Genomic DNA, 26,485 nt, shown 5'->3' on the forward strand with positions numbered 1-26,485 from the left:
GAAAGGTAGAGACAAATATAATTTTTAGCTCTGATTTAATGGCCCTCCCACTTTCTGAGTTTTTTGATAGATGGAGGGATAATTTGGTTCTTGAAGACTGATACCCTCAGTTTCTTTTCTCACACAGACCCATTTTCCTCCCTCCTCTTCCTTTTCATCTTTTTATCTCTCCCCCTTCTCTCTTCTCCCTCTTCTCCTCCATGCTGCTTTTTGTTTTTACTACATCTTCCCGTTTGTTTTCTTCTATTTCTCTTACCCCTTCCTTTTCCTTTCCTCCTTCCCTTTTCCTTACTCTCCTGTCTCTCTTTGCCCCTCACTTTCTGTTCTCCCTCTCTCCTTCCTCTCTCCTCTTTCATTTTTCCTCTTCTCCTTTATTGTCCTCCACCTCCCCACTTTCTTACTTCTTGATCTCTCCCTCATCTTCCCTCCTCTCTATCTCTGTTTCCTCTTCCTCCTTCACTCAATTTTCTTCCCTTTCTCAATTACTTTTCTCTCACTCCTCCTCTCTCTTGTTTCTGCTTTCTGTCTCTTCCTTACTCCCTCCCATTTTCCCTTCTTTCCTCTTCAGCACTCTCCCCACTCCTCCCCCCAAGTTATTCTTACTTGTTTTCTGGAGAACAGGGAGGAGATATGAAATTCATTAAAATTCACATTGCTGCAAGATTATATCATCCCACTTATTTCCCTCACTCACTCCCAGATGCCTTATAGCATAGTTGCCCCTTCCCTTTTCCAGCTCTCCTCTTCTCTTCCTTCCCCTTTTCTCCTCATCTTAGAACATCTAATTAGCTCTCCTTCCTCAAAGGATGGAAGTGATGAGATGATCCCTGGGAGATGGCAATTCAGTGTATTTGTCTCCTTTTTCTTGCTGAGAATAGAGGAGCAACAACTTGGATTTCCTAGTCCTTCTATGCCCATGGTTCTCCCTTTTGGTCTCTTCTCCCTATCTTTGCTAAAAAGAACTATGGGAGTCATGAACCCCACACCAGAGCTCTTCTGACTGAAGAGGAAAAACTCCCTCTCCTCCATCCTCTGAACAATAGAGTGAGTTTTATGTTCACATGTCAGTTCCTGCCTTTCACTCTTTCCTCTGGATCTATCTCTTAGTCCACCCACCTTGAAAGTTCCTTCTTTTATCTTTCCAGTTCTTTGCCAGTACTTCTAGTCCTTAACTGACCTGAACTCTTCCCATCTTGTTTCTTTCCTTCCCCATCCTACCTGATTCACTCTCCTTCCTTCTCTCTTCCTGGTCTCTTTGGATCCCATAAGAATCTTAGGCAGAACCCTAGAGATCTATTTTCTCTTCACAAATCCCTAGTCTCTTTGGGGACATTAAAAAGTGGGAAGCATGGTATAGGGAAAAGAACACTGGATTTGAAATCAGAAAACAAGTTTAAATCTCAGCTTTGCTACTCACTACTTATGTGACCTTGGATAGATAACTTCTCTCGTGGCTTCATTTTTTTTTCACCTGTCAAATCAATCAGTCCATCAATAAACATTTACAAGCATCTGCTATGTGTCTAGCACTGTGCTATGTGTTACTGCTTGGTCTTTTCTCAGGTGATCCTATATCCTAAATTCTGTGATCCTGTAAAAACCTTCAGAGAATTCTTTCTTGTGTCAGTTATTAATCCATTCCCTTATCCACAAGCATTCATTTATTTATCTGTCTTTATTTTACCAGACACTATGCTGGTTACTGGGGATATAAAAATAAAAAGTGAAGCAATTCCTACTCTCAAGAAGTGTATGTTTCAACAGAGGAAAACAACATGCACACAATAAATACAAAATATATATAAATGTTTACAAACTATTTACCGAGGAGAAACAACTAATTACTGAGGGATCAGAAAAAGGTTTTATATAACAACTAGCACTTGAACTGAGCCTTGAATGAATCAGGGGTTTCTAAGAGACAGAAGTGAGAAGTGTATAATGTACAAAAGTTTGTGGGAGATAGAATTCACTGTGTATACATCAAATTAGCCAGTTTGGTTGAAATGTAGAGTGTATGATGGGATATTTATTCCAGGATATTTCAAACAACAGATTAGCTCTCTCCCCAAATCCTCAGTTTTCTCCAATCTTTCATTATCATTCCTACAGCCCTTATTGATCTCTTCTGGCTGAATTCCCACAGTATAGTCTATACTCCCACAATCTAGTGTTAAGAGGACTGATTGACAACCTACCTCTGATGAGCATGTTCAGTGTGCTTACCCTAGCAAAATCCCCAAAATTTGGAACATGCACAAGCATTCAGTGATTGTGTTCTCCGCTAACTGTGTGATGAAGAAAGGGCCTTTTTTATGGTAGCCATGTAATAACCGCACATGAATACAAAAGACCCCCAAATAGGCAATTGGAATTTTTTTTTCCTGACTGTGATTGAGAGAAAGCAGTATACAAATCTCTCATTAGGGAGCCCATAAGTCCATCTTACTTGGGCATGTAATCTGTAAATAAATACATGGCGCCTGTATTTATTTAACTACATGTATTTATTTACATGGCTCCTCTTTGCTTCTGTGTTTGTTCTTTCCTATGTAAGGGTGAGGTATTATTTGAGTAAATCAATCATATAATCCCACCCTACTCAAAGTAGGTGATAAGATGCTCTGGTACATTAAGGACGTAAGAACAGTCAATCACAGGCTTTAGATTAAATGCCATCAGTCCTCAAATGAATTGAAGTGATATTGCACAGAAATTGCATTTTGATAAGCAGAGGAAACTTGGCCATTCTAAGAGTGATTTATAATGGCTTCTTAAAACTTTTTTCCATTCTCATTTTCCATTCTTTTAGCCTAAAAAAATTTTATGTGACCTCAGATATATAGGTATATAAAATGGGTATGAAAAACAAACATTTGCTGATAATAAATTATCATTTTACAATCCCTACATTCAGTTAAGAGACTCCATATGTGATCAATATGATATATGATCAATAATCACAGTTTAAGAAATTGGTATCTATAAAACATGAAGCTAGTTGAGAATTGTACTTATTAGATTAGAGCAAGTATAAAATTCCAGTAAAATACTTGAGAAGAATTTATTGGTGGTGAGGGTGGGGGAGGGCATGGAAGAGAGAATAGGAAAGGAAAGACCCCAACCCAAATCTCCTCTTCTTCCACTCTTGACCAGAAGAGAGTCTTCCAAGCTTTGAAATATCTAATATTTTAGACTTCCCATATTCCCACTAGTATCCTAGCAACATTCCCAAATCAACTGATGTCATTGTCTACATGAGGAGCCAAGGATGGATTGAACATAGATTCATGACCCCACAAGGAAACTGACAAAGAAGCTGCACCCTAAGGAGAACTTTTTAAAAACCCAAAAAGAGATGGAAAGATTTGGAGCTGTGAGTTACCCCTTTGAAACTTGTGCTCTCTAAAATAACAAGTAAAAGAAATATGTCCATTATCCAGACAATAATATTCAATTGCATGCCTAGTCCACAGAGCCTAAGGCATTAATATTATGAGATCCCTACAAATGGAAAGGACCTTGGAGGCCAAGTCATCCAATCTCTTCACTTTATAGATGAAAAAACTAAGGCTTAGGAACAATGTAGGCTTATCCAAGGTGGGTCCATCAATGCAAATATTTTAGATGGACAAAGCAGATGGAAAAAGAGTCTAGTCCATCTTTCAGTGGGATTAAGAGAGCAAATTGGTTTGTACTTGGCAAAATCACTGTTTTCTGTTTTATGAAACCATACTCATAATCTTGCAACATTTTGCTTCATAAATTTTATTTTTCATAGTGGAAACTTGTTTGTGAAAAGTGGAATAGTCTAGTTAGCCAGATACAGATTAAGAGTAAAATTTTGCTAGCAATGTGTATTCTACTGCAACAAAGTCGCATATAGACCTTTTGCTCTCTATCAGAAGGTCAATAAGGATCAGTTTGTTGATCTCAGCAACAATTGTCATGTACATTCTTTACAGTCTGTTTGATTTCATAATTGTTGGTTTTGACACCCAAATGTCAGCATGTAATTGTCTCTAATTTTTTTCATAATTGATTCAATAGTCGAGGGAATATTGGAAATGGTGAAATAATCAAGCATGTTTCCCAATTTCCCAAATTCCCAAAAATTCCACTGGGAATTTTTCTAAAGATATTTGAGCTGCCCATGAAGCAGAGTATCTTAGGTCTGTGGAGAACATTGACTTTTCTTCTTTTTTCTATGGACACCTTTCCTCAATTAAATAAACTTTTATCAATAACCCAAAAAACTGTGAATATAGTAATCTTGTCTTTTAATACTATTGCTTTGGCTTTCACAATCCTTGTGGTTGACTTGGAGGACCTGAATTCAAATCCTCACTCTGGATTTATTATTTCTAGGACTAGAATAATTTACTTCATATCTATGCATCTCAGTTTCCTCATTAAATTGTCAACACGAGGATAGTGAAGTAGATCTCTAAGGTCCCTTCAAAATCTAAATTTACAACCCTAATCTGAAAAAACAGCTTACATTCTTAGTTGATATAACCCTTCCCCACATCTTGTCTTACCACTTTATAAGGAGATCAAGTATTTATGGACCATGGCGGTTTCTAAAGTCCTTCTGTCTCTTTATTGTAATGATTCATTTCCATTGGTCAAATGTCCTTAAGTAATGCTGAGGTGTTTTTTTTTTTTCATCTATTTCCCATTTTCAATATCAATCCTTTGTTTAACTAGCCCAGGTTGGAACTGTTTTTATGATACTCTCTATTTTTACTCTCCTAATTTGGCATGAACTTTTTATGTCTTTGCTTTAATTCTAGGTGACTGATTACAGAATCAGTTGATCTGAACATAATTCCCCCATCTGCCTCTAGTGGTTAACTATCTGTTAAGATATAGCCAACTTCATCTTTTTTAAAAAGTTATTTGGTGTTTACTAAACCCAGTGTTACTTGTCTCTTAAAGAAATACTCATGACATATAGACATAAGGCTTCCTTATAGTATATAATTTATCTTTTGACCTTTTTCATTTCTTAATCTTCAACCCAATTTTCCTGCATATATTTTTTGCTGTCTTCCCTTGTGATTACGTTGCATTGAGACTAAAAAATAGTCCATTATGTTTTGGCTTAATCTGAAAAGTCAGTTCAAGTTCTTTGGAGAATGTCCCTTCCTCCGTATTCTTTATCATAAAAGTAGGTGTGTTAAGTTACTATTATCTTGATGGTGCTCTTTCTTTCTTTTCTTTTTTTTTTTTTTTGCAATATTCATATTGCACACTGTCATAGAATATGTCCACCATGAAACGTTGTCTCTTATTACATTTAGACACAGGATAAAATCAACTCCATCAGCTCCTTTAGTTGACTGTCCAAAAAGAATCTAGGAGTCATCCTTTGACTTACCTGCAACTTTTTGTCTTGTAGCAAGTACTGTTTTGTTTATAGCAACATGGTGGTATCATATCATTAAATTCTTCTACAGGAATGTCAACTCATTGATCATTGGATAGAGATATCAGATTTAGAGGACAGCTAGGTAGTACAGTGGATAGAACACCAGCCCTGACGTCAGGAAGACCTGAGTTCAAATCTGGCCTCAGATATTTAACATTTCCTAGCTGTGTGACCCTGGGCAAGCCACTTAACCCCAATTGCCTCAGGAAAAAAAAAAGGGGGTGGGGTGGGAGGAAAGGAGGGAGAGAGATAGATCAGATTTAGAATACCAACAACTGAATTTCTGTTCGTGGATATTTTGAAAATTGTAATTCTTGGCATTCTTTGTTGCTCTTTTTAGCATTATACCATTTTAATTGCGGAAGTAGACCTTAGGACCATTTTGTTGAATGGAAAAAGAGATTTAGCAGAGCTTGAACTATCCATGGAACTGTTTGTTCATTCAAGATCTTGCCACAAGTCATCTATTTCGAAATCTTTCCAGACTATGCTGGAGCATAACCTTTTATCAGCTGTAAAGGAGTAAATAGAACTGAAAGTCCCTTCTATCTATTATTTAAGAATGAATTAAAAATCTCATTTTCTCCACAAAGTCTTCCCTTCTCCTTGAACCATATGTGATCTTGCTCTTTTCTAAGCCATCTTAACACTTTTATTGAATTTTAACATATTCTGCCATACGATACTTATTCATTTTTATTTTATACATCCCTTCTATTATGTATTTATTTGATATATTATTTATTTGATATGCCTTCTCTATTAGATGGTAAGATTCATGAGGTCAGAAATGTGTTCTTATTCATCTCCCAAAGTTTCAAGTTTCTGAACTCAAATTTCTTTGTTTAAGAAATAAAGAAAAGGCTATAGGGAAGGAAGGAGGAAAAAAATTTGGACCAGAAGGCTTTGCAAGAGTAAATATTGAAAATATCTATGCATGTGTTTTGAAAATAAAAAAAAACTTTAAAAAATAAAGTGACATGTACTAAGAGGGAAAAAAAGGTTACAAAACTGTGCATACCTTTTGATCCAACAGCATAACTACTGGGTCTATATTCCAAAAAACTCATAAAAGAGGTAAAAGGATCCACATGTGCAAAAATATTTGTAGCAGCTATTTTTTTGTGGTGGCAAGGAACTGGAAATTGAGTATGTACCCATCAACTGGGGAATGGCTGAAGAAGTGGTGGAGTTTGAATGCAATGGAATACTATTGTTCTGTTAAGAAATGATGAGCAGGTTGGTTTCAGAAAAGCCTGGAAAGACTTACATGAACTGACGCTGAGTGAAATGAGAAGAACCAAGAGAACATTATGCCCAGTGATGGCAGGACTGTGTGAGGGTCAGCTGTAATGGGCTTGGTTCTTCTCAGCATTGTAGTGATCCAAGACAATTTCAATGGACTTGGGATGGAAGACGCCATCCATATCCAGAGAGGAAACTGTGAAGGGAATGTGATTTGGGGCATGCTATATTCACTTTTTTCTCCCTTACTCACGGCTTTTCCTTTTTATTATAGTTTTCTTTATGATGTGGACATGTGTTTAAGATAGTTGTACATATATAGCCCGTGTCAGATTGCTTGCTGAATAGGGGAGGGGAGTAGTAAGAGAGAGAAGATAAAAAGAATTTGGAATGCAAGGTCTTATTGAGATAAATGTTGAAGACTATCTTTGCATGTGGTTGGAGAACGTGGAGTAATATTCAGTGGGAGGGGAAAAAATCAGCTAAAACATGAGTACAGATGCAGCTTACCTTTGAAAGGAAGTCAAGAAGCAATAAGTTTTATAAATATCTCATGAACCTCACAGCCACTCTGAAAGGTAGGTGCTATTATTATCCCTGTTCTACAGTTGAGAAAACTGAGGCAAACAGAATGTAAGTGATTTGTTTAGGATCTCATAAAAATAGCAAGTATCTGAGGCTAGATTCAAACTTTGATGTTCCTGATTTCAAATCCAGGGCTCTATCTACTAGGCTATCTAGTAAAATGACCCTGATAGAATAGGCAAGCTTGCTGCCATTCATTGGATGTACTTGGATTAATAGAGAGAGTAATAGACCAGATTAGTTTTGAGCATATGGGGATAGATATAGCTGTGGGATGAGTAACAAGTGCTTTTTTTCCTGTTCAGTATTGTGTGTGTGTTCTGCCTCTGTTCTGGCCCCTGGGAAAGCAGCTGTTCGTGCAAGGGTAGTGTGTAAAGGGGCTGTTGGATGTCTGCACATCCTTTCTTCCGATCAATTCTTGCCCCAGAGGGAAGATGGGAAGTGGGGTGGGGATTTCAGCTTGCCATTCCCTGGAAGAAAAGTCTGTAATGACATAGATGATTCAGATTTGGCCTTGGATTCCATGTCTGAGTAAGCTCTTTGAGATATTCCTTTTCTTCCTAGGGCCATGTCCAAGAAGACCCCAGATGTTAAATCCTGGACCTCTGTTTCACTCCGTCATCATTCCTGGCTGCTCTGATTGTCCCTGTAACTCAGTATACATTTTTAACTAGCCTTTTGGTTTTGTTCCCAGCTCCCTTCCTTCATCTGTGATGACAGATTGTACACATGTGGACCTTATCCTTCTCCAAGGTCCTAGCTGATGGAGCTTCCTGTTAACACTTTAGCTTCTGCCACATGGGGCTTTTCAAACAGTAAGTGCTCCTTAAAAGTGATAAATGATAAACTGGACTAGAGAAAACACTTCTTAAGTTGTGCCATTTGTAGGTTTTGAAATGGGCAGATCTTAATTGCCATTTTCTCGATGAATTACTTTGGCAGGGATGTCTTTGACACCATGACTTATAGCTTTCTTTTCTTATTTTCCCTCCTATATTCCCTCTCAGTCCTCAGCTCTGATGCCTATTTGGGAAAGAAATGTGAAAAGTCCCCAAGAATTTGTGTGATTTTGAACAAATCACAAAACTACTCTAAGACTCGAGTTTTCAGCTTGTCAAATAAGAGAACTGGAGTAGATTGTCTCTTGGGGACTTTACAACTCTGATCTTCTATGATCTGTGATCCTGATGTGAATTAAGTTACTCTCTCTCAAAAGTAACTCAAAAAGGAATGAAATAGGCATCAATTAAGTATCTCCCATATGCCAGGCATTGTGCTTCGTGGTTTACAAATTTACTTATTCCTTCTAATCATGGAGGTTGGTGTGCAGCACCTTCGTGATCTGGAAAATCAGAACAAATTCCAAATCTCTATTGATCAGAGAAATGCAGAAAGACAATGCTAAGATACCACTACACACCTGTCAGATTGGCTAAGATGATAGGAAAAGATAATGACGAATGTTGGAGGGGATGTGGGAAAACGGGGACACTGATGCATTGTTGGTGGAATTGTGAATGGAAACAGCCATTCTGGAGAGCAATTTGGAACTATGCTCAAAAAGTTATCAAACTATGCATACCCTTTGATCCAGCAGTGTCTCTACTGGGCTTATACTCCAAAGAGATACTAAAGAAGGGAAAGGGACCTGTATGTGCCAAAATGTTGTGGTGGCTCTTTTTGTAGTGGCCAGAAACTGGAATTGGAGAAAGGCTGAACTATTATGGAATATTATTGTTTGGTAAGAAATGACCAGCAGGATGGATAAGAAAGGCTTGGAGAGACTTACATGAAATGATGCTGAGTGAAATGAGTAGAACCAGGAGCAACAAGATTATATGATGGTAAATTCTGATGGACATGGCTCTCTTCAACAATAAGATGATTCAAACCAGTTCCAATTGTTCAGTAATGAAGAGAGCCATCTATACCCAGAAAGAGAACTGTGGGAACAAATCACAACATAGCATTTTCACTCTTTCTATTGATGTTTGCTTTCATTTTGTTTTCTTTCTCAGGTTTTTTTTTCCTTCTTGATCTGATTTTTCTTGTGCAGCAAGATAACTATATAAATATGTATACATATATTGGATTTAACATATATTTTAATCTATTTAACATGTATTGAACTACTTGCCATCTAGGGGAAGGGGTGGAGGAAGGAAGGGAAAATTTGGAACAGAAAGTTTTATAAGGGTCAGTGTTAAAAAATTATCTATGCATATGTTTTGTAAATAAAAAGCTTTAATAAAATTTTAAAAAGAAAAAAAAAAGAAAATCAGCACAAAATTTTCGATCAGAGAAGTCTGAATTTTTTTCTTTTTCTTTTTGGGATATTTATAGTATCTTTTTGTAAAATTTGGGTCAAGTATTTGGTAATTGACTCCATGTCATCTACTGGCCTTCATGTGCCAGCTGTGGCTACCACAAACTTCACAAAAAATTCTCATTTAATTTCTTATGCTAATCCATGATATGTCAAAACTGCAATGGGAAAAGTCACAATGTGGGAGAAATAACTGTATCATCTCATTTGATCCTAATAACAACCCTGTATGATAAATGACATTATTATCCCCTATTTATAGTTTAGGAAACTGAGACAGACAGACATTAAGTGAGTTGCTATGGATCACAGAACCAAAAAGCGTCTGAGGTCAAATTTGAACTCAGATACAGTACTCTTATCTACTGTACCACTTAGTTGCTAAGAGAGAGAAGAAACTGAAGGATATAGCAGCACTTTCACTAACAAAGAATTTAAGGTCTATCATCCTTTAAAAGATACTCTTCTAAATCCATTTACACTCAGAGAGAGGACTGTAGGAACTGAGAGTGGATCACAACATAGCATTCTCACTCTTTTTGTTGTTTGTTTGCATTTTATTTTCTTTCTCATTTTTTTCTTTTTGATTTGATTTTTCTTGTGCAGCAAGAGAATTGTATAAATGTGTTTATATATATTGGATTTAAAGTATATTTTAACATGTTTAACATATATTGGATTGCTTGCTATCTAGGTGAGTGGGAGGGGAAGAGGGGGAAAATTAGAACTCAGGGTTTTGCAAGGGTTAATGTTGAAAAATGATTCATGCATATCTTTTGAAAATTAAAAAAAAAAACTTTAATAAAAAATAAAATAAAATAATAAAAAGACACTCTCCTTATGGAAATCCTGTGAAGTGGTGACTATAATGCCATTTTACAGATTAGGAAACTTAGTCTCAGAAAAGTCAAATGACTTGCTTACAGTCACACTGTGTGACTAAGGGAATACTTTCAAGCACATAAGTTGTAGAGATCGGTGCTGGAAGATAGATAGATAGATAGAAGGAAGGATAGATAGATATTGAGAGAGAGAGAAGAGAAAGAGAGAGGGAGAGAAGAGAAAGGGGGGAGAGAGAGAGAGAGAGAGAGAGAGAGAGGGAGAGAATTCCCAGCATCCTTTAAGTTTCAGGCAGCTTCCATCCCTCCTTTTGCAAAAACCTGTGCTGTCCTAAGTTTCCCTTGCACAGTGTCACCTGCTCCACCTGGAGACTAGGACCCCACAGCATGCTGTCCTATCTTCCCTTCCTTGGTCCCAACTCATCCATACCTCCCTCAATATTTTCCCTTTCTTAGGCTGACATGGTGGCGGCATTCCTGGGGGTCTGTGGCTACCCATCAATCAGCCCTGTACTGGGCCGACCTGAAAGAGCCAAGTCAGCAAAACAGCAGTGCCAAAAAATAAAACACAGGTCCCTTTGCAAGCAGAATTGGGGAGGTCGAGATGGAGGAGGGCTTCATGAGGCAGCCAGAGTGTGACTTCCAAAAGACTGTCTCGATTCTCAGATGATGCTCATAGTTTCCTATCTGTCCACAGTACCAGATACTCTTCTCCCTTCATGTACTGAGAGAAGAAAGGGTGAAAATTGTCTGGCCCTAATATGGCTTAAATTGTACTGGGGATAGAAATCCTGGCTGCTATTGGGATTCCTCAAGAATGTTTGTGGATCCCACAAGAATGTCAGAGAGCAACAGGGTACAGTGGCTAAGGAAGGGGAGTTGAACGGGGTGGGGTGGAAGTGCCAGGACTCTCGGATCCCTGAGTGTTTCCATGTGCCACGTTGTATTCAGGCAATCTCTTGGTATCTCTCTTTCTTGGGCCCTGGCCTGGAAAGTCTACATTATATAAGATCAGTTCAATAGTTAGTATTAGCTATCAGCAAGTATCCGTCAGAGTTCTTCTCTGTGGCCAGCACAATGCCAAACACCGGAAAGGATAGAAGAGAAACTACGACATAATTCCTATCCTTAGGAAGTTTCTAATCTTGTGAGAAAAATAAAATGAACACATGGGAATTAAGAATATATGGAATGAGACAGTCTATGACTGGTGAGTTACAGGGCACAGACTGTTAATTATGTGAGACCTCAGAGGACTGAGGAGTGATCAAAGGTAAGATGACTTGGAGAAGACTTTTTGAAGGTGATGCTGTTGGAGGGAATTGGGTCTTGAAGCATGGGAAGAATTTGCATAAGTGAGAGGGCCAAGGTCAAGAGAGAAGGAAGAGAAGAATTGTATTTTATCTCAACTTTGTGTCTAGCAATTGTCATCATGCTCCAGAAAGCATTTAATATCTGACTGAATGGATTTTTTAAAAAATACAACCTTTATTAAACACTTACTATGTGCAAAGTACCATGCTAAGTGTTGGGGATACAAATAGCAAAGTAAGATGATTCCTTCTCTCAAAGAGTTCACATTCTCATAGTGAAAGGCAGTCCAGCTTTCAGTTGCAAGCAGATATAAGAGAGTTCTTAAGTTTTTAAATTACATTTCATGTTTTCAAAAATTAGTTTTTTGAAATTAATTTAAAATTTACTTTAAAAATTACCCAAAAAAAATTTCTCTCCCTCCCACCTCTCTTCTCCACTGGGAAAAAGAAAGGAAAACAAAAGCTTTGTAACAAATAAGTCTTCATATGACATCTTCAAAGGGGTTGCTTCCTGGGAGAATGGCTGCAGAGTTGGTGGTCTGAGGGGGGTGCTGCTGTTCCTAAGACTTCTGAATCCAAAATCCTGAGTGGTCTCCATTGGGATTTGAGGGGAAAGTGGTGGCCCACCAGAAAACACATTCCTCTGTGTTTATTGCTGTTCCCGTCAGCCTCGTGTTACTGGTTGGTGGCAGTTGGTTGGGAGTTGACTTAGTTGTCCAGGTCTAGCACAGTAGACAGTTGATTGATGGGAAGCCACAGATCCCCTAGGAATGCCGCCACCAAGACAGCCTAAGAAAGATGAAGTGCTGGCAGGAGTGTGGATAAGTGGGGATGAAGAAGGGGAGCATGGTGTGGGGTCCTAGAGCTGGCTGTCTCCTCATGGAGGTCAAGTGACAGCCCCATGCAGAGCCCTGTGAGGAAACTTGGTCAGTCTTACATACACGTAGGTTAGTGGTGAAAAAACCAGTGGCTGATTCAATTAAAAACTCCTTGTTTGGGAAATGACGGTTGGGTTTGGGGCCCCTTTATTTTCCATTTCTGTGGTTATTCCTTGGGTCCACAGTGGATAGTCCCAAGGATGGGTGAGCCCCTCCATGAATCCTCCATATTACTAATAGGTCCACCTACAATGTTTTTTCTCTCTCTCTCTCTCCTAAACTAGCTCACCTTCCAGCACGCTCCATCTGGGCTGGACCTTTCCCTCACATCATCCCTTACCAGCTCCCTTTTGTACTTTGTCTTTCCCTATAACAATGTAAACTCCTTGAGAATAGATACCATTGTTTTCCTGTTTCTCTAACACTAAGTATAATACCTGGCATATAGTAAACATTTAACAAATGGTATTTCAATTTATCTGTAAAATAATAATAACAAAAAAAGATGCTCACCTTTCTGCAGTCCCTGCCCCCTCCTAAAGCATTTTTCCTTGCAACAGTCCTCTAAGATAGCTCATGTACAGGTTTCTTCTTTAATATTACCCAGTGAAATTGTATAAATATGTTTATACATATTGGATTTAACATATATTTTTACATGTTTAACATATATTGAATTGCTTGCCATCTAGGGGAGGGGGTGGGGGAAAGAGGAGAAAATCTGAAACACAAGATTATGCAAGGGTCAATGTTGTCAAATTATCTGTGCATGTGTTTTGAAAATAAAAAGCTTTAAAAATTAAAAAATGAAATAAAATAAACTTTCAATGACCAAAAAAAATGATATCAAGTGAATATTTGCATCTATACAGATTGCAATCCCTCCAGACTTCTTCATCATCTAGTGGCCAGTCTTCCAGATCAGTTTCTCTGAGGGTACCTAGATCAGTTTATGTATGGTTTCTTTTTTTTTCTTTTTCTTTCTTTTTTTTCTGAGGCAATTGGAATTAAGTAACTTGCCCAGGGTCACACAGCTAGGAAGTGTTAAGGGTCTGAGGCCAGATTTGAACTCATGTCTTCCTGACTTCAGGGCTGATTCTCTCTTCACTGCACCCCTAGCTAATCTTCATGTATGGTTTCTTAAAGCCGGCTGGTGCCATGGCCAGACATTGTAGGAAGTGATCACAGGAACTTTCTCGTAAGAGTGAATTTTCAGAAAGCTTACACAATATGACAGCCACATGAGACCGGGTATAAAACCATACACACCTACCCAAAGAAAAAGGAGCTCAGCAAATGGAGTAAACTTAAACATTATTCCATTTAACCATTCTCAGCTTCAGTTTTCTCATCTGTAAAATGGGGTATTTGTGCAATAATAGCACTTATTTTACCGGGTTATTGTGAGGGTCAAATGGAATAATATATACAAAGCACATTGTAAAATATTATATAAAAGATATCTAAGTTGACAGGTCAAGGTGGAGTGGCTAAGGTGTTGGATCCTTAGGAACATCAGAACTCAAATTCTGTCTGTGTGACCCTGAACAAGTCATTTAACCATTGTCTGCCTCAGTTTCCCCATCTGTTAAATGAGGACCATAATAACAAAGTTGACATATGTAAAGTCCTATGTAAAACTTAAGGTTCTATGTAAATATTCATTATTACTATTAGACCATATACTACAAAATGAAGGAATTTGCCATCCTGGGCTCTAACATCCCTGAAAAGAGTGAGAGTATAGGATTTTATTTGTTTGTACAGCATTTTCTTCCTTCACCCCTGCACATATCTCTAAATCTTCCCCCAAGTAATTAAATTCTCTTGTTGTCATTCAATTGTGTCCAACTCTTCATGACTCCATGGACAACTGCATGTCAGACCCTTCTCTTCTCCACTCTCTCTCAAAGTCTGTCCAAATTCATGTTTGTTGTCCCATGACACCATCCATCTCATTCTCTGCCATCTTGTTTTCCTTCTGTCTTCAATTTTTCCCATTGTCAGTTTCTTTTTCAAGTTCTGTCTTAATATTTAATTAAAATATTTAAGCTTCAGCTCCAGTATTTGATCTTCCAATGAATAGCCTGAATTGCTTTAAGTAACTGATCTAATCTCCTTTTTATCCAAGCAATTCTCAAAAGTTTTACCCAGAATCACAATATGACTGCATTATCAGCTTTCCTTATTGTTCAACTGTGTATTACTACTAGAAAAACCATAGTTTTGATATGTGGGCCTTTGTCTGTGAGGTGATGTCTCTGTTTTTTAGTCTTCTGTCCAGATTTTCCATAGCTTTCCTTTCAAATGTCTTTTAATTTCATAGCTGTGGTTGTCATCTGCAGTGATCTTGGAGTCCAAGAACATAGGCAGAAGCCAAGAATATCAATATATCAGAATCATGTTCTTCTATTTAAAGGTTTTTGATCTTCATAGTTACTGCCCATCCCACACAATCCTAGGAAAAGGTCCAGCTCAGTAATATTTGAAGGTCAGCTTTTGAAAGCATCTTGTATGATGATCAGCTATAATGATCTTACCTTTTCTCAGCAATGTAGTGATCCAAGACAATTCCAATAGACTTGGGGTGGAAATGCCATCTACATCCAGAGAGAGAGAACTATGGGAACAGAATGTGTATCAAAGCATAGTACTTTCACCTTTCTCTTTATTTGCTTTTTTCCTTCTTATGGTTTTTCCCCCCTTTTATTCTGACTTTTCTTACACAATATGACAAGTATGGAAATATATTTTAAAATATTATACATGTATAATGTATCAGATTTCTTGCTTTCTTGGAGAGGTGGGGGATAAGGAGGGAGAAATAGTTTGGGACACAGAATCTTACAGGAGTAAATTTTGAGAACTATATTTACATGTATTTGGAAAAAAATAAAATACTATTGAGAAAAAAATAAATTGCCTCAAATGTAGTAATTTATGCAAAAGTCATGTGTAAAATATTGTACTAATGTACAATATATTATTATCATGGGCCCAAAAAATCAGTGTGGAAGAGGACAAAAATGAGAGACAAGCTGTGAAGAGAGATGTGATAGAGAAAAGGGCTGTTGGAAGTTGGGAAAGAATAGGAGGGAGGACCAATGATTTTAAAGGGAAAAGAATTAAATAGATGAAGTGATATAGAGAGATGATTTCAGAAAAGCTGAGAGACCAGACTATGGAGTGATTCCTGGGCATAGGAGCCATAGTAGATTAAGTAACAAACAAGTTATTTTGAGCAATGCCTGAGGAAGCATTTGGACCAGAAGATAGAAAGGCCATAATTTTCTCAGGGGCTAGAGAACAAAGAAGATCTTTAAGGACCATTTTTCATTGGAGCAACCCCCAGGTGAAACCATGAATAATTAAGCATTCACTAAAACAAGAGAGATCAAAAAGCTCCTCTTATTTTCTCTCCTTAACCCCCCTCTTCAAATAACCCCCCAAAAACAGAGAAGAGACCATTGTGGTACCAATTTCCCCAAATATTCCACCTACAAATGTGATCCCCACATCTATTCATTCATTTTCCAACTTCTGAGCAAAACACAACATGGGAAAAATTGGACCAAGAAACAAGTCACAAAACTATGAGCACAGAGGCTTGGGATGGAAAATATTTTGCAATTTCACAGCCCTCACCACCTTAGATGGTGTCATGATCCCTGAATACTGCTGTGTTTTGGTTGCTACTGGTTCAGAGGCGTGGGCTGAAGGGGGAGTGGAGGTGGCCAGAGGAAGTTCCAGACACAGGCTCTATTGACCTTTTCGTGTTTAATGGTACAAAGGCCAATACAAAAAGTCACCTGGAGCCACTGGCTCCTCTGTGGGTGACCTGGAGGCTTCCAGTCCTCTGAGACTACTGCCAGTTTCGGATCTCATACGATAGAAACTTCTGTTTCTCATGGGATCAGGCGTTGGAAAGGGATTTTGGAACTTTTTTTTTGCCAAGGAGATGGAGGAAGGAATGACTGTTTTCTCACTGTCTCACTGGCTCTGTGTGAGAAAAAAAGATCTGACTGCAGCAGAAGCCATCAGGTTAGACTGTCACAGCCTGAAAGGGCCTGTCTGGGTCAGGAGACATTGGAAGCAGTGATGTTGTCTCACCTCTGGAAAGTAGATGCTGTCCTCTGGAAAGTCTTGAGAAGCCTTCATTTGGGCTCCCGGAGGCAGGGGGCTGGATTTAGTGATCTCTTTGTCTCTCCCTCTCCCTCTCTCTCCCTCCCGCCCTCTTTTTCCATCTCTTTTTCTCCATCCCCCTCCCTTTGTGTGTCTCATCTCTCTCTCATACACACATATACACACATTAACTCTCTCATTCTTTCTCTGATTTTCTCTCTCTTTGTCTCTCTCTTACTCTTTCATTCTCTGTATTTCTGTCTGTCTCTGTGTTTGTGTCTCTTTCTCTCTCTGCCTCTCTGTCACTGTCTTTCTGTTTCTCTCTGTCTCTCTTTGTGTCTCTCTCACACACATATTTTCTATCTCTCTTATTTTCTCTGTGTTTCTGTATCTGTTTATAAAAGATATGCCGATTTATCTTTTATTTTCTCTCATTCTGTGTCTCTGCCTCTGTTTCTGTGTCTGTCTGTCTCTATTCCCTTCCTCCTTCTCTGTGTGTGTGTGTGTGTCTCTCTCTCTGCATATCTTTCTCTCTCTCTGTTTCTCTGTGTGTGTGTGTCTCTCTCTGTGTGTGTCTTTCTCTCTGTGTGTGTCTCTGTCTCTGTCTCTGTCTCTGTCTCTGTCTCTCTCTCTCTCTCTCTCTTTCTCTGTTTCTCTCTGTCTCTGTCTCTGTCTCTGTCTCTCTCTCTCTTTCTCTCTCTGTCTCTCTCTGTCTCTCTCTCTCTCTGTCTCTCTCTGTCTCTCTGTCTCTGTCTCTGTCTCTCTCTCTCTCTCTCTCTCTCTGTCTGTCTCTCTCTGTCTCTCTCTCTCTCTCTCTCTCTCTTTCTCTCTCTCTCTTCTAAGAGCTTGTAACTCACCTGTCCTGTGCCATTTCCTTTTGCATCTAAGGAGGATGGTACAGGAGGAGAAATACTGGTTTGGGTATCAGGAGATGTGAACTGGTGGGGGCAGCTAGGTGGTGCAATGGATAGAGCATCAGCCCTGAAGTCAGGAGAACCTGAGTTCAAATCTGACCTCAGACATTTAACACTTCCTAGCTGTGTGACTCTGGGCAAGTCACATAACACCGATTACCTCTGCAAAAAATCAACAAATAAATCCTGACTGGTGCCACTATAAACTTGGGCAAATCACTAAGACGGTCTGAGCCTTATTTTTTGTTTGAGAACTGGGGGGAACCTCCATGTGTTTGGAATACGAGCCTCTTCAGACAAGGGGCAATCAGCATTACTGGAGGAACCTCACAGACTGCTGAGATCACAGAGCCATTTGAGGTATTTTAGTGATGTTTTCCCTATTTGCTTCCCAGACTTGTTCTCAGGAAAACACAGGAAACCTCAAAGTGCCTCCAAAATTTTAGTTATTACTGTATTTGGAAAACACGCAGGTAAGCTGCACACATATTCCCTTGGCTCTCCATATTAGTCTCTGAAAGCACACTATTCTCTTCCTCATGACTTAGAGACAAAGAAACAAAGATATATTTGCCTAAAATAGGGAGACTAAAAGGAAAAGAACACACCAAACAATTGCAGGGTGGAGACTGACAGAATGCTTTGTCTCTCTCTTCTCTCAGGCTGGAATGGGCCACATTTCCCAATGAAAGACCTCAGAGTATTTCTGAGCTTGTTTCCTCTGGTCTTGTCCTGGATGGGGCTGGAGATTGGGAATTACATGGGACCTTGGAGATCATCCATTTCAAACCACTATGGATCTCTCTAAAAACCTGAAACAAAATTACCACCCCCATTTGATGGACTGGGAGACTGAGGTCCAGAGACATGAAGTTCTCCCTGTTTAGTACCACATCCTGGCCTCTGTACTAACTCCAGTCTTCTCCCCTTTACGCAAAGAAAGAAAGAAGAAAGACAATTGGGAGACCATTTATTCATAGGTAACAAAGAGTTTGCGTCCAAAGAAATTCAAAGTCTGTGAGACCTGGAAGACCATTAGATGCCATCTAATCCAATTCCCCTTATTTTTTACAAATAAAGAAATTCAGCCACTCCTCCCTCAGAGGGGAAGTGACCCGCTTAAAGTCACACAGTACTTAGTGACCAAGTGAGGACCCGAGCCCAATTCTCTTCTAGTCCCATCATTCTCTCCGCTGCACTAGGAGGCATCTGACACTGATCAAGGCTATAAAATAAAGCATGATGTCATTCTCATTTTTGTCCTCATAACGATATATGCAGATTAGGAGAGGTGAGCATTAAAACAAAAGATTGTGTTAATCTTACTAAGCTTCTTAACCTGGATTTGTTGGATAGATTCTAGGGATCCATGAACTCATAATGAGAAAAAAGGTCCTCTTTTTCTTGACCAACCTTTGTAATCTTGTGTATTTTATTTATTTAAAGCATTATTCTTAGAAAGGATCCGTAGACCTCACCTGGCTGCCAGAGGGGATCCATCACAATAAAAGTTCAGGAACCCCTCCTACAAATATGGGCTGCCTTCAGATATAGGCTGTACCTCCAAAGGAGATAGAATTCTTTGAAAGAAGAAGAGGGGTATATGCTAAAAAACAAATAATAATAACACTGATCATAGGCTACACCCAGGTTTAGCAGAACCAGATGAATAGGACAAATGAGTCTATATTTGGACCCACATATTAGATGAAGAGTAGATGTGGGGAACTGGCCAAAGCCAATGGTCCTGTTCCATCCCTTTCACTAGCCAAGATGATGTCACTTGGGGAAGGATGATTACTTGGTTCTTGGAGCTGGTGATGATTTTCCAGCATCTCAAGGCCAAGAGATGCCATTCATATCTACAAAATACTCAGAAAAAGAAAACTAATTAAGCTGCAGGATTCTGATAATTCCAAAGCCTCCAATAGACATGGGAGACCCGTTCCTTCATCCCCTACTCTATATCAGGTTTGGTTCAGTTCCCCAATCTGGTCCAGATCTAGGACTCCTTGACCTCCTGCTGCACCGGGTCATACCCCTCTGGTCCCAAACCACCAGACTCCTGGGAAGGTAGCACAAAGTCTTCAGGGCCAATACCCCGCATGGGAGCCAAGACCGTCCAGCCTCTGTAGGTGGACGGAAGGAATGAGATGGGGAGAGGAGAAAGCAAGAGCCAAGACATTACTGAGGGTGGAAAGACAGGACCTCTGGCCAGCCTGTCTGCAGCTACTTGTCATTTTCCAGCCCTGCTGACGTCCCTAGAGAGCAGGCAGGTTCCAGGAGGAGCTAAGAAGGGATAGATTGGTTCTCCAAAGGAGAGTGAGGAGTTAACTGAGGTCACGAAGCCCACGGCACTCCAGAGTGCCGAGCTACATCAGATATTAGGAGTGGATGCTCTAGTTTTCTCAACCAAACTCAGTTTCTTAATAATTTAGCATCCGCAGCTCTTCACTGGGTCCTGAGTAGAGCAGAAGTAGGAGAGCAAGGGAAACACTCCAGAGGTAATGTTGATGTTACGAAAAGAGCCATGAGTTAAGAGTCAATTTTAGTACTAGTATTATTCCTACCCACTGTATAATCCTGCCCTTGCTAGAACTTAGTTCTCTCCTCTTCCAAATGAATGGATTTGACTAAAGGATCTCTAAATTCTCCTGCAAAATATAATATTCTGTGATTCTGTGCTCCCCCTAATCTTTGCAGGAGATGAGCAGGAGGATAGGGAAAGAGCATTGATCAATTCATCAATCATCCTTGAGGGACTTGCAGAGGTCAAATAGTAAATTCAAGAGACTAGAATTCAGAAACTGTGGCTCATAGCCCAAAGCCTCTTTCTGCCACACTATATGGGAATGGTTGTTCATCTTCTGGAGGAAGTGAAGGAAGGAAGGGAAGAAAGGGTAGCTGTTTTGTTTCCAGGTGCTAAATAGGTAACAAGAGATATTAAATTGCAAATAAAAAGTACTTTCTTATGTTTAAGAGCAGACTTTAGACAGACTAACCTGATGCTCAAAGACATTATAATGAACAATAGTGGGGATCCTTGTCCCCATTACAGCTGATACTTAAGTTTGGAAACTTGATTTTTGTGCCAATAAAGAAACAGTTACTGGAGGGTCTCAAATGCAAAATGTAGAATGCCTTCTTTCAGCCCCCTGTTTAAACAGGGAGACAATGCAAGCACTTGTGAAATCAAGAGAATTAAATGATAGCTTATAGTCATTACCAAAGGAGACTGAGGGGAATTTGTCAAGGAATCAAATTCAAGCTCCTTGGCCAATAGTCTGAGCATTCTACCTTCTTCTTTTTGAAAAGTGGGACAGTTGTCTGACTCTTGTCTTATGTCTCCCATTTTTCAAACTGCCAGGGGCAGTTATGTGGTAAAGTGTCAGCCCTGAAGTCAGAAAGACCTGAGTTTAAAACCAGCCTCAGACATTTACTATCTGTGTAATCCCAAGCAGGTCATTTAACCCTGATTGGCTCTCCCCAAAAATACACACACGCACACACACACACACACACACACACACACATACATATGTCTGAGATTGATTATATATATATACACACACACACACACACACATACATATGTATATATAGTTAGATAATCACTACTTCAATACTTGCATCTTAAAAATATTTCTAGCCTAGTTACTTGAGTTCATTGAGATATTTTAGTTGTTCAAGAGAATGACTTATCTCAACACATTTCCTTAGCTCCCTATTAACTATTTTTGTTTTTATTTATTTTTTTAAGCCTGAAGGCCATTCTCCTTAGTTGAAGAAACAGAAGCAAAACCAGTTAGGCAATTCTTATTTTTCTTTGTAGTTTTATTGTCCTCTTGGCAGCTGCCTGAGAAACATTTTTATGGATCTATGGGACTAATTAAAAATATCTAAAAATGTGTTGCTCAGCCCCCAGGCATACTGGCTGGATAGTTTCACAAAAACAAACTATTATTTCCTTTGAGGAAAAAGAAGTACTACCAATAGTACTGTTATTGGGGCAGGGAAGAGTAGCAGTCAAGGATAACTAGTTGCTGGCAGTTGGAGCTAGCTATAAAAAATATTCCAGCTGTGACTCAGGATTGCATAAAGATATTCACACTAAAATGGGAATATGTAGAATATTATACTCCTTTTTGAACTGGCAGAGGTGGTGCTGGTAAAGGATGATTCTACTGTTTGATTTTTCTTTTATTTGTTTCCAACTTAAATTATTGCCTCAAAAAACATTTGCAATTTGACTTGTGAATCCTGCTTGGTCTTCTTGGTAAAGGGTAAAAGAGATTGGGCTGGAAGCATAAAAGTATAATTATGTCAAAATACTCAACACTGAACCTCTATTAAAGGGTTGCATAGTTTGCCTGTGCCATGTGTGCTTATATAAAATAATTTATAAAAAACACACCATCGTACTTTCCATCAGAAGGTCTTAACAAGATTTTTAAGGTCCTAATTAATGATTTTTTGCATTTGTATAGTGTTTTTAAGCTTGTAAAGTTATTTTCTTATCATCTAATTTGATCATAAAAATAACATACTGTATCTCTTTTTTGAGTTCCAAATCTGTGAACAAACTGGCTATTGAACATTTCAAATTATATATCCTATATGCATCTTAAACTCAATATGTCCAAACTAGAGCTCATTACATTCCTCCAAAGCACTCTCCTTCAGATCTTCCCTAAAATGATAGAAGGAATGAGCATTCGATGTCAGTATTATTTTAGACTCCTCATTTCCTTTCACTGTACATATCTAATCACATGCTAGATCTGACTTTTCTATCTCGCAACTTCTCTTACATGCATCCAGAGATGTGCTAGTAAGTATTTAATAACTGGTTCTATAAGGAGGAAAAAATGTATTGTACAACACATTTTTAAATGTAATTTCATAGGTCACATTTTTTCTATCACCTTCTTAATCAAAACAATACATCAAACCCTGATTTCTAGTGTTTATTGATTTCTGATGTGGAAATTCTCATGCTGAAAATTTAACAATCAGCTTTCACAAGCCAGTAAGAGCCAGAATACCCAGTACTCCATCTTTTCTCTGTCCTCACACAGCCACCATACTAATTGAGGCCCTCGATATCTCTTATTTGGTCCCCTCTCTCGAGTCTATCTTCACTCCAATTCATCCTCCAAAGACCATGATTTTCCTAAATCATGATATGAATTCCACTCCCCTAGACCTACTCTATAAACTTCAATAAATCTCTATTATCTCTGGAATCACATATATGATTGGCATTTCATGGATCATAAAATCATAGCTCTAGACCAGGAAGAGACTTTTGAGGTCATCTGGTTCAACTCTTCAATTTACAGATGAGAAAACTAAGGTCCAGTGAAATTAAGTGATTGCCCGAGTAACCCAGATAATATATGTTAGAAGCAGGATTTGAATTCAGATCTTTTGTCCCCAGAGCCAATGTTCTTTCCATGATGTTATTGCCTCTAAGATAAAATATAAACTCCTCTAGTCTTTTTACAAATTTCTCTCATCCATACAGTCTGGCCACGTTGACCTGCTCCATCTCTAATCCCCGTGCCTTTGTCCAAGTTGTCTTTCATTCCTGTCATGTATTCCTTTACTCCCACCTCTTGAAATCCTGGTTTCCTTCAATATTCAATTCCAGCATCATCTTTCACATGAAACCTTTCCTTCTTATCCCATCCCCCAGATGCTTCTTTGTATAATGGGGAACTGACCAATGAAAGTCCATTCCTTAAAAGCATATGTAGGGGACTCTCCTGCCCAATTACTTCATAGTGAAGGAAGAAACTTTTTGGTTGATGACTGAGCCAGAATTGAGCATACATTCAGAAGGGCATAAGCCTGCCAGAGTAAACCTTTCTCCTGCCTGGCTGCCTTGGGGTGAAAATTACTACTGTAAGCCCAGGGAGCATTTGGGGGAGGGAGATGAAGGGTTGGAGGTAATAGCAACAACAGCAATGGTTTCTTCTGCCACAGGCTTATCTCCCCACCAAGGCCAGCTCTTGGACATGAATGCTCTGCCTCTTTGTTTTTCTTGTTTTGAGGTGAATGAGAATGAAGGATGAATTGTAAGATCTCAAAAGGGCCAGAAATGGGAGACCTTCCCAGAGTCTGCTTCCAAAGCAGCCCCGAAAATTGATCTGCTCGACCCACCACAGCAGTGAATCAAATCAGTAGCCAAGAGTATTTTTGGAATGACTTTATCTGTCACCAGTGCCATATTTGGAAGCTGTTTGAAGGAGAAAAATGCTTTGGAGCAAATACTTTAAGTCTGAACTGCTTTCCCCAGGGACTAAGGTGACACAGGGGAGAGAGTATGCTTTGTGCTTCTCTTTTTTTCTATATCTTAACAAGTATCTCTTTGTCAAAACTAATTGGTTTTAATCACCAAATAACAGTGGATTACTAATTATTCTGTCAACGATACAAGAGGGATATTAATTAACTGTTGATTGAGGCTGGGGTGAACATACCTGAATGGGGATTCCAGCCAATAACCTTCGGAAGATGCTTCCATCCATAAGGATAAAATGTAGCTAGTCTAACTTTGGGGGATCCAACTTGTCTGTGTCCGTGGGATTGAGATAAGGCTCCTAAGATCTTATAAAAGCTATATATTCATATGTATGTGATATAATCTGTATATATTTATGTATATGTATTTATTTGCTTTCTCATTCAGTCACTCTTGGGGACTTTTCTCCTTAAGCTTTTTATTTCTAGGGTTTATTGCTCATAATGGCCTTTAGTAAATTTAGAAAACTTAAGAGTCTTGTCCAAAACCACAAAGTTAATAGCAGAGCCCATGTCAATAAACAATCATTTACAAAGCATTTATGTGACAGACACTATTCTAAGCTTTAACTATACAAAGAAAAAGCAAAAAAAAAAGTCATTGATCTCAAAGAATTTACATTCTAGTGAGGGAAAGAAGACTAATGATATCATGAATGACATCTTGATTTGTTTGTGAATTTGATTTAAGGGAAGCAGAGTTCCACAAAGCTTCGGCCTCTCTCTCTCTTCCAAAATCATCAGAGTCCAGTGGCAAGACAACTGACAATGGCCCAGAGTGCAGTGGATGACCCTGGAAGCTCTATATATCATGGTGTGAGAACGAATTATTCTTATCCTCCCAGTTCTTTGGGGAAGTTTTCACATATTTGAATTAGAAATCTCCCTAACTTTCCAATGGGTTTGACGCCTGTCAGCTGATTTAGTCTATCCGCCAAGCCCATTTTACCAAGGCATGTTATCTCTGTACATGTTACAGCTTCTTGGAGCTACAGGTGAGCGTTGGGTGGATGAGTAAATCTGAAAAGGGCTTGTCAAGCCCTCTCACCAGAGTGCTAGTCTTCCTGGAATACCCCATACGTGTATAAAGCACTATATACAGGAAACTCTACCATCGGTTGGGTACAAATAGTCCAAATGAACATTTGGGAAGGAGATGTCTCTAAATTTGCCCATCTCACGTTCCTTTGGAGCTACTGCAACTCTGTTTTGTTTACAGAACACAGTGCCTTCTTTTCTGTGTGTACAACCATCCATACCAAAGTTCTTTAGAGATCTTGATAATGTCTTTGATCCTTCTTCTGACTTCTGTGTGAATACTTGCCCTGTGTGAGTTTTCCATAAGATAGTCTTTTAAGTAAATGTACATTTGGCATTTGAACAACGTTTGGCATTGGAGTTATGCTCTCTACAATAGAGTTTGAATACTTGGCTGTTCAGCTCAAGAAAGAACGTCAGTATCTGATACCGTATCTTGCCAGGTGACCTTCAGAATTTTTCTAAGACAATTCAAATGGAAGCGATACAGGTTTTCCAGGTATACAATAATGAGGTCATCACAATGGCTCTGTAGACCTTCATTTGGTAAGTAATTTAATACCTCTTCTCTCCCTAGATAGACTGATAAATAGATAGGTAGTTAGAAAGATATAGATATAGATATATAGATGATATAGATATAGATATATATAGACCATCCCAGTACAAAGTAAGTCAGATAACTCTCTGGAGGAAACAATGCAAAGTTTTGGCAAATAATAAAAGGAAACAAATAGTCAACAATAATCATTCTTATGTAGAATCTTTCCTGATCCTACCTCATGGTTTTGTGCCAGCCATAGTTTTACCAACTTTTAGGTCTTACTCTCTTCATCTGTGAAATAAGGAGACAGGACCAGATGCTCTCCCAGCTCCCTCCTAATCTCAAAACCTATGATCTGATCCTCTGAAGAGGAGGCAGCCTCAACCTGACTCAAGTCAGGCTCTTCCCTGCCTGGGGATGGGGATGGCCCAGGTGAGCCCCATCCCAGCTCTAGAGTTTCAGAATTCTGAGGCTGTTTTGCTCCCCCAGTCCCAGGGATCCAGTCCAAACTGGCTGTGGCTGCTCCCACACTATTCCTGTGGCTGTGCTCCCTTGCTGATCTGCCCTATTCTTTCATCTCATTCCAGTTTCCTTCCCATCGCTGCCTTTATCTTTGGCTCTGTTTCCATGTCTAACTTTTTCCAGCCTTTGTTACCATCTGTCCTTCAAGACTTGTTTATTACCAACAAAAACATTTTCCTTTCCAAGTACAAGAGTTGATAGAGCCTTGCCATTGGCCCTCCCCAGTAGATGCCTGTGCTCTGGGGGATGAGGATGCATAGAGGGAACTCCTTAGCTAGGAGGAAAACTGCTGCCAGTGGCTTCCAGAGGGTTAAAGCTTGTCTCCTTCCAACAGCTGCATGGAAAACAAAGGGAGTTCCAACATTCCATTGCATTCCTGAAATTGCCTCAACCTCGGGAGAACATCCTCCCCCTTTCCAG

Source organism: Antechinus flavipes, chromosome 4, assembly GCF_016432865.1.
Source record: "Antechinus flavipes isolate AdamAnt ecotype Samford, QLD, Australia chromosome 4, AdamAnt_v2, whole genome shotgun sequence".
Taxonomy (NCBI): domain Eukaryota; kingdom Metazoa; phylum Chordata; class Mammalia; order Dasyuromorphia; family Dasyuridae; genus Antechinus; species Antechinus flavipes.